Genomic DNA, 8,963 nt, shown 5'->3' on the forward strand with positions numbered 1-8,963 from the left:
GTATCATTCCAGATTAACCTTGGATTGAGTCAAGTAATAGTTGGGATAAAGGTATTATTTTGGGATGGCATGGACTGATCCCTCAACCGTCTGTAACAAAGGGCAAAGCCTCCCAGTCACTGCAACAAGTTTAGTTTATTTTGCAATAATGCTATACCATATAGAACAACAAAGGTACATTTAAAAAGACACTTCTCTCTGTGCCTGTTGGATTAAGTCTGAATTTCTGACAGTGCCTGTCAAACAGTCTATGTTACAGAAGAGACCATGATCACAACTGTAACCAAAAGTGTTTAAATCAAAAGTGTTTAAAAGAAATACTTACTGGTTATGTTATTTTTTGGCTCCTGCAGAGAATGTGAGTGCCTGCAATGGGTTTATAAAGATAGTGTTAGTATTTTCTCTGCCCCTTAGTAATGTCATATATCATTCTGATTTGCAGCTAGGAATGCATCATTGCATTGTTATTTGGTTTAAGCTATGTTTGCTTTTTCCCTAACCATGGGTGTCATGAATTGCAAAAGAAAACACGGCGCACATAACCTGCTTGCTATTGCTTCTGTTAACTGCAAGCTGAAAATACACACATATGTTTTTACCACTGGTGTTTTGCTTTTTCCCCTGCCCACAATGACACGGCGTTTTGACTGAGCAGGAAAGCCGCTATGAACAGAGCCATTACACCAAGGTCAATTGTATTTGTCAGAATGTGTCTGACTGAATGTATCACATTATCTCATTGTTTTTCCTCTAGGGCCTATGCATCTGTTCAACTAACAAATGAGCCTAGAAAAAAAAAAAACGTGCTGACAGTTTCCCTGCCAATGTATTCAGGTCACTGTGTCTGTTAGTTAGATAGGCAGATCCGAGTACCTCAGTGTTGGAGGAGACTCCTCCGTCTGGAACATAGTTTTTAGCATATGAGAGATCAGTTTGTGATAGACTGCATGGAAACTAATATGTGTATATGTGTTTTCTGAAAAAACTTTAAACCTTCTTCTGTTTTATGTGTCAAGCTTCTGAATCCACAATTTCAAGGTCTGACTGTAGCACAGAGTGTGGAGTGCTCTCAGAACATTTGTCTCAGCATGAGACATTTTATGCATCTCTTTTTCAGTTTTTTTACCTCCGCCAAGGAGCTTTATGTTTTCTGGGGGGAAGGGGGTTGTGTGTGTGTGTGTATGTGCGTGTGTTAGCAGGATTATGGACAAACCGCTGGATGGATCATCAGCATACTTGGTACAGACATCGGTGGAGACCAACCCTAGAAGTGATTAGATTTTGGCTGAAAAGGGTCAAGGATGAAGGTCACAAAAATAGCATAAATAAATAAATACCCCATCTTTAACATGGGGCAAAAAAAAAAAATAGAAAAATCATATCTCCATCAAAAGTTATCCAAATCATTTTTGTTTGGAATTTGACACACATACTGTATGTAGGGTGGCAATGTCTATGACCAGACCAAATTTGGATCCGATCTGGATTCTGGATCTAACAGTCATTTAAACTGAACATTGAAAACCCCATTTAACGCATATTTTATGCCATAGCTTGGCCTATAATGAAGATAGAACCCTGAAATGTTCAGGTAAGATGCACTGTATAACTGCCTATCATATCATAAAAGATGATCCAGATACAATATGGATCAAGGATTTTAGGACACCTTTTGTGTTGTTCTGGATCTCATTTTTCACACGGGGCCCATTTGTGTGAGTAAGTATTGTGCCTTGGCAGAGGTACGTGAGCTGTCTGAGTGCTCTTGTTAAAGCAGAAGATAGGGGAACGCCAAGATAATTTCAAATTCATCTTGTGGAAAACATACATGTCTGTACCAGTTTTCATGGCAATACATTTAACAAAAAAAATACAAATGTGAATCTTAGGGTGGCACTAGAGGAAAAGTGAGAATGTCCACAAAGTCAGTAGGATTCATCTACTGGGGACCGTGAATGACTGCCACATTTCCTGCCAATCCATTTTATATAAGCTTTCCACTGATCAACAGTAACCAACATTATCATCTCTGCATTAATTATCAAGCATGGCTTAAAAAAACATGCATGAAGAGGCAGAAAGACAGAGGAGCGTGCAGAGCATACAAGAGGAAAGGCAGGCTAATTAGATCCACTAATAATTAGTGAACTATCCATGTTGTAGGTATAACATATGCGTGCTTGTAGATAGAAAAAAACGATAGATGGATTAACACACACCGACTGATGGATATAAGTTGCAGCTATTACCTTGAAGAATAAAAACAACCACAAGAGTGAAAACATTCAGACCAAGTCACAGTAAGATTACAAAATGGTTATTATGATTCCTTTTACCTTAGGTGTAGATGTGAAAAAAGTTCTAAAACCAGGGTGATGTCAACATTTGCGCTGATTCTGTGTAGAGATGCAGTACAAATGTTGACATCACCCTTGATTCACTGTGCTGCTCAACAGGTATCGAGCAAAAACCCCAGTTTAGAGTTGCACTTCTTTGTCAGCACAGAGAACTTGGTGAGAATACATCAGAGATAAGCGTGTTCGTCTGACTGAGGTATTCTCTTGGAGATGGGCGAAGTGCTGTCTGACTTTGCACATTTGTTTTCTGCATTGAACCGCGTCAGCAGTTCATCTTGATAACAGAAAGGGCTATGTGAGCGGATTTGGTGAAATAGCCTTTTGTGAATATAATTTGAAAAGCAATGTGAGAGTGTGTGAGGGGTGAACATAAAAAAAAAGAACTGATTGTATCATCAAACATTTTATCTCAGTGCCTTTTGCAGTGCTGACCTGTATCTCAGAATTTCTTGATTGACTTTTTGCATCATGTTTCTTTGCGCTCATTTTTATTTTTTTATTTATTTGGGAGGGGGCGGGAGATGGGGGCGGTAGATTTAGTAGTTAGTTGATATAACTTTTATGGTACCTAGTACACTTTCTGTGTGGGCAGCAAAGTGCTCTCAAAGACGCAAGCAAATATACAGCACAGTGTATTAGTGATTGAAAAAAAGACTGAAGTTGCACTCAAAGTGTTTTATCAATGCATCCAAGATCTCTATTTTTCATGTGAATAGGACTGTGAAGTGGCTAGATGGAACATGCGACAGAAAGAACTCGCGAGAGGGATTCTGAGAGGCCAAATGGAACCCTCTTCAGCCAATTACAGTCCTGGAGGGTGCAGTACAGTTGATCCCCATGGTAACGCAGATGAAGGGCACAGCACTCTGTACCTCCTCCTGCTCCTTCTCTGTCCCCATCTTTTCATGTGGAAATGTACTCCATTGTCCTGAGCTCCACTCACAGAAATGGCGTCCTAGGGAAATGGCATCCTCATTCGTGGAAGGCTTTCTAGCGAAGGAGAACAAGTGGGGGAAAAATGGTCCTCAAGGTGCACATGAAATAATATTTCTAAAGAGATGATGGAAAGACCCAGACAGGGACTTTGTTTACCTGTTTACTAATTTAACATGCTTTCAAGAAGTTGTAAAATGTACTTTGTCTGTGGAGTGGAGGAAAGTAATGATTCATAAATACATTAGCACATGAATCAAAATGAGACAGTTCCATTAGCATGATTGTTTCAACATCCTGCCATATAAGACCTGCCTGGAAAATAAATGGCTTTTGGAACCAAAAAAAACACACGAGTCACAGGCTATTTGTGCCCATTCTAGACACACTAATACAGGTCAAACTCATGCCAGTGGTCAGTTAGAAAGGGGAAAATGTATCATCTAACTTAGGCTGAACACTGTACACAGCCTGGTTTTGATGAAAAGATATCTCTGTTGGTGGTGAGGATTTCAGAAATAGAATCAGCCTTATTGGCCAGGTGTGTTGGACACAAGGAATCTGACTCTGGTACAGCAGCTCTCAATGTGTATATACATAACCTTATGTAAGGCAATAGCAAAGGGCAAGTAAACAATATACCAATATAATATATACGTAGATTGTTTATATTGTACTGTATGTAAATTCACTGTGTACTTGTATTAACAGTATAAACAAAGCAATGCAAAACATGGATTTAACATGTTACAGCTATTTAAACAATAATAATGTGCATTTACAGTGGTGTGAAAAAGTGTTTGCCCCCTTACTGATTTCTTATCTTTTTGCATGTTTGTCACACTGTAATGTTTCAGATCGTCAAACAAATTTATATATTAGTCAAAGATAACACAAGTAAACACATCATGCAGTTTTTAAATGAAGGTTTTTATTATTAAGGGAAAACAAAATCCAAAACTATATAGCCCTGTGTGAATAAGTGTTTGCCCCCTAAACCTAATAACTGGTTGGGCCACCCTTAGCAGCAACAACTGCAATCAAGCGTTTTCGATAACTTGCCATGAGTCTTTTACAGCGCTGTGGAGGAATTTTGGCCCACTCATCTTTGCAGAATTGTTGTAAGTCAGCCACATTGGAGGGTTTTCGGGCATGAACTGCCTTTTTAAGGTCATGCCACAGCATCTCAATTGGATTCAGGTCAGGACTTTGACTAGGCCACTCCAAAGTCTTCATTTTGTTTTTCTTCAGCCATTCAGAAGTGGACTTGCTGGTGTGCTTTGGATCATTGTCCTGCTGCAGAACCCAAGTTCGCTTCAGCTTGAGGTCACAAACGGATGGCCGGACATTCTCCTTCAGGATATTTTGGTACACAGCAGAATTCATGGTTCCATTTATCACAGCAAGTCTTCCAGGGCCTGAAGCAGCAAAACAGCCCCAGACCATCCCACTACCACCACCATATTTTACTGTTGGTATGATGTTCTTTTTCTGAAATGCGGTGTTACTTTTACGCCACACATAATGGGACACACACCTTCCAAAAAGTTCAACTTTTGTCTCGTCTGTCCACAGAGTATTATCCCAAAAGTCTTGGGGATCATCAAGATGTTTTCTGGCAAAACTGAGACGAGCCTTTATGTTCTTTTTGCTCAGCAGTGGTTTTCGTCTTGGAACTCTGCCATGCAAACCATTTTTGCCCAGTCTCTTTCTTATGGTGGAGTCATGAACACTCAGCTTAACTGAGGCAAGTGAGGCCTGCAGTTCTTTGGATGTTGTTGTGGGGTCTTTTGTGACCTCTTGGATGAGTTGTCGCTGCGCTCTTGGGGTAATTTTGGTCGGCTGGCCACTCCTGGGAAGGTTCTCCACTGTTCCATGTTTTCGCCATTTGTGGATAATGGCTCTCACTGTGGTTCGCTGCAGTCCCCAAGCTTTAGAAATGGCTTTATAACCTTTTCCGGACTGATAGAGCTCCATTATTCTCTTTCTCATTTGTTTTTGAATTTCTTTGGATCTCGGCATGATGTCTAGCTTTTGAGGATCTTTTGGTCTACTTCACTTTGTCAGGCAGGTCCTATTTAAGTGATTTCTTGATTGCGAACAGGTGTGGCAAGAGAAATTGAACTCAGGTGCGATAAACCAGTGTTTTGACAGGGGGGCAAACACTTGTTCACACAGGGCTCTATAGTTTTGGATTTTGTTTTCCCTTAATAATAAAAACCTTCATTTAAAAACTGCATGATGTGTTTACTTGTGTTATCTTTGACTAATATATAAATTTGTTTGACGATCTGAAACATTACAGTGTGACAAACATGCAAAAAGATAAGAAATCAGTAAGGGGGCAAACACTTTTTCACACCACTGTATGTACTGCACAACTAGTTAAGATTAAGAGAGAAGGTGAAAGTGTGCATAGGTGTGTGAGTGAAAGAGATGCACCAAGACAGAAACTGAATCAAAGCTCAACTTTACACAGTAGCGTTGGAAACTAATACAAATCTTTATATATGGAACTACAGTGGATGTCCTGAAAAGGGGTATTACACTTTGAAGGTAATTTAACATAAGGTAATTGTCAGGATATGCTGTATGTGTCAATAATAAACTCATCATAGATGAGAGGAATGTAAAGTCAGAAAACGTGTCAGTAATTTGTACATCTACTGTAGTTATTTTTTTTAAGATTGGTCTCCACCCTGAAGGATCTACAGTATAAATGTGCATGTACTATATAAACACTAATCTATTAAAGGAATGAGTGCAAACTTACCTACAGTCATGGCCCAAAATATTGGTACCGCTGAACTTCTGTCAGGTAATGCATCACTACTCCCAGAAAACTGCTGCAATCAGAAATTTGTTTATTTCTTTTGCTTGCATTGGAATCAAACACACACACACAAACAGTCAAATCTGATATGTTCTACACAGAACTCCAAAAATGGACTGGACAGAATTATTGACAAACTCAACTTAATATTTAGTAGCACACCCAAGTAACCATCAGTGAGTTTCTTCCACCTCTCTACTGGTGTTTTGGACCACTCTTCTTTTGCCAGCTGTTCCATGTCTCTGATTTGAAGGCATCCTTCTCCCAGCTGCTGTTCTGAGATCTCTTTACAGGTGCTCTATGGGATTTAGATCTGGACTAATTGCTGATCACTTCAGAATCTCCAGCACATTGTCTGAAGCCATTTCTGGTGCTTTTTGAAGTCTGCAACTTTCTGGACCCTAAACTGTGCCCCAAAATTCATTGGTAGTCTTCAGATTTCATAATGCCATACACACAGTCAAGACATCCAATGCCTGAAGCAGCAAAGCAGCCCCAGAGCATCAGTGACCTTCCACCATATTTGACTGTAGGGACAATGTTTTTTCCTTTGAAGGCCTCATTTGGTTTTCTGAAAACAATAGAATGATGTGCGTGACCAAACAGCTCCATTTCTGTCTCATCTGTCAACAGGGCATTCTCCCAGAGGGATTGTGGCTTCCTCAGTAAGCCTTCCAATCAGGCTCTTTTATGTCAGTACGACAGCAGTAGGGTCCCCCTGGGTCTCGCGCCATAGAGCCCCTAGTCATTCAGATGGTGATGGATAGTGCGAGCTGACAGTGTTGCACCCTGTGTCTGCAGGTCAGCTTGAACTTGTTTGGAAGATGATCAAGGTTTTTTAATCCACCATTCAAACAATCCTTTGCTGCAATCTGTTATCTATTTTCCTCTTTCGCCCACGTCCAGGGAGATCAGCTACAGCGCCATGGGCTGTAAACATCCTGACAATGTTGTGCACAATGGACAAAGGGACAGCCAGATCTTTGGAGATGGACTTGTAGGCTTGAGACTGTCCAGGATTTTCCACGCTTGTGGTTCTCACATCCTCAGACAATTCTTTGCTCTTCTTTTTTTTTTTTCCATGCTCAATGTGGGCCACACAACACGAAGGCTGAGTCAACGTTTCTCCATTTTAAATGTGATTTCTATATTGCCAACACCTGTTGGTTGCTACAGGTGAGTTTCATTACAAATTAAAGGACCATCACATGCTTGAAATACAACTATTTCTGATGATTTTGAAAAGGTGTCAGTAATTCTGAGCAGTCCATGTTTGGAGTTCTGTGTGGAATGATCAAATAGTGGCTCACTGGATCTGGAGCCTCGCAGTTTTGACTGAATAGTTGTGTGTGATACAGCATTACTCCAGTAAGATCCAAGAAACAGAAAGACAACTTCCTCGTTAATGCACCTTAAATCAAACACACACACACAAACAGTCAAATCTGATATGTTCTACACAGAACTCCAAAAATGGACTGGACAGAATTATTGACAAACTCAACTTAATATTTAGTAGCACACCCAAGTAACCATCAGTGAGTTTCTTCCACCTCTCTACTGGAGTTTTGGACCACTCTTCTTTTGCCAGCTGTTCCATGTCTGATTTGAAGGCATCCTTCTCCCAGCTGCTGTTCTGAGATCTCTTTACAGGTGCTCTATGGGATTTAGATCTGGACTAATTGCTGATCACTTCAGAATCTCCAGCACATTGTCTGAAGCCATTTCTGGTGCTTTTTGAAGTCTGCAACTTTCTGGACCCTAAACTGTGCCCCAAAATTCATTGGTAGTCTTCAGATTTCTGGACCCTACACTGTGCCCTAAAATTCATTGGTAGTCTTCAGATTTCATAATGCCATACACACAGTCAAGACATCCAGTGCCTGAAGCAGCAAAGCAGCCCCAGAGCATCAGTGACCTTCCACCATATTTGACTGTAGGGACAGTGTTTTTTCCTTTGAAGGCCTCATTTGGTTTTCTGAAAACAATAGAATGATGTGCTTGACCAAACAGCTCCATTTCTGTCTCATCTGTCCACAGGACATTCTCCCAGAGGGATTGTGGCTTCCTCAGTAAGCCTTCCAATCAGGCTCTTTTATGTCTGTACGACAGCAGTAGGGTCCCCCTGGGTCTCGCGCCATAGAGCCCCTAGTCATTCAGATGGTGATGGATAGTGCGAGCTGACAGTGTTGCACCCTGTGTCTGCAGGTCAGCTTGAACTTGTTTGGAAGATGATCAAGGTTTTTTAATCCACCATTCAAACAATCCTTTGCTGCAATCTGTTATCTATTTTCCTCTTTCGCCCACGTCCAGGGAGATCAGCTACAGCGCCATGGGCTGTAAACATCCTGACAATGTTGTGCACAATGGACAAAGGGACAGCCAGATCTTTGGAGATGGACTTGTAGGCTTGAGACTGTCCAGGATTTTCCACGCTTGTGGTTCTCACATCCTCAAACAATTCTTTGCTCTTCTTTTTTTTTTTCCATGTTCCATGTGGGCCACACACACAACACGAAGGCTGAGTCAACGTTTCTCCATTTTAAATGTGATTTCTATATTGCCAACACCTGTTGGTTGCTACAGGTGAGTTTCATTACAAATTAAAGGACCATCACATGCTTGAAATACAACTATTTCTGATGATTTTGAAAAGGTGTCAGTAATTCTGAGCAGTCCATGTTTGGAGTTCTGTGTGGAATGATCAAATAGTGGCTCACTGGATCTGGAGCCTCGCAGTTTTGACTGAATAGTTGTGTGTGATACAGCATTACTCCAGTAAGATCCAAGAAACAGAAAGACAACTTCCTCGTTAATGCACCTTAAGTTGGCTTGCAAAC

At 40.7% G+C, this 8,963-nt stretch overlaps 1 long non-coding RNA gene across 1 annotated transcript in view; it reads right to left on the bottom strand.

The window, feature by feature from the left end:
* Positions 1–2,048: 2,048 nt before the first annotated feature.
* Positions 2,049–8,963, bottom strand: part of LOC109955548 (uncharacterized) — a 7,709-nt gene continuing 794 nt past the window's right edge. Inside the window, exons 2-3 of the long non-coding RNA XR_002274278.1 lie at positions 6,064–6,136; positions 2,049–3,347 (exon numbers count right to left, since the gene is read on the bottom strand). This is a non-coding gene — a long non-coding RNA (uncharacterized LOC109955548). The remainder of the gene's footprint in view (positions 3,348–6,063; positions 6,137–8,963) is intronic.

The sequence above is a fragment of the Monopterus albus genome, unplaced genomic scaffold (assembly GCF_001952655.1).
Source record: "Monopterus albus unplaced genomic scaffold, M_albus_1.0 scaffold2.1, whole genome shotgun sequence".
NCBI lineage: Eukaryota > Metazoa > Chordata > Actinopteri > Synbranchiformes > Synbranchidae > Monopterus > Monopterus albus.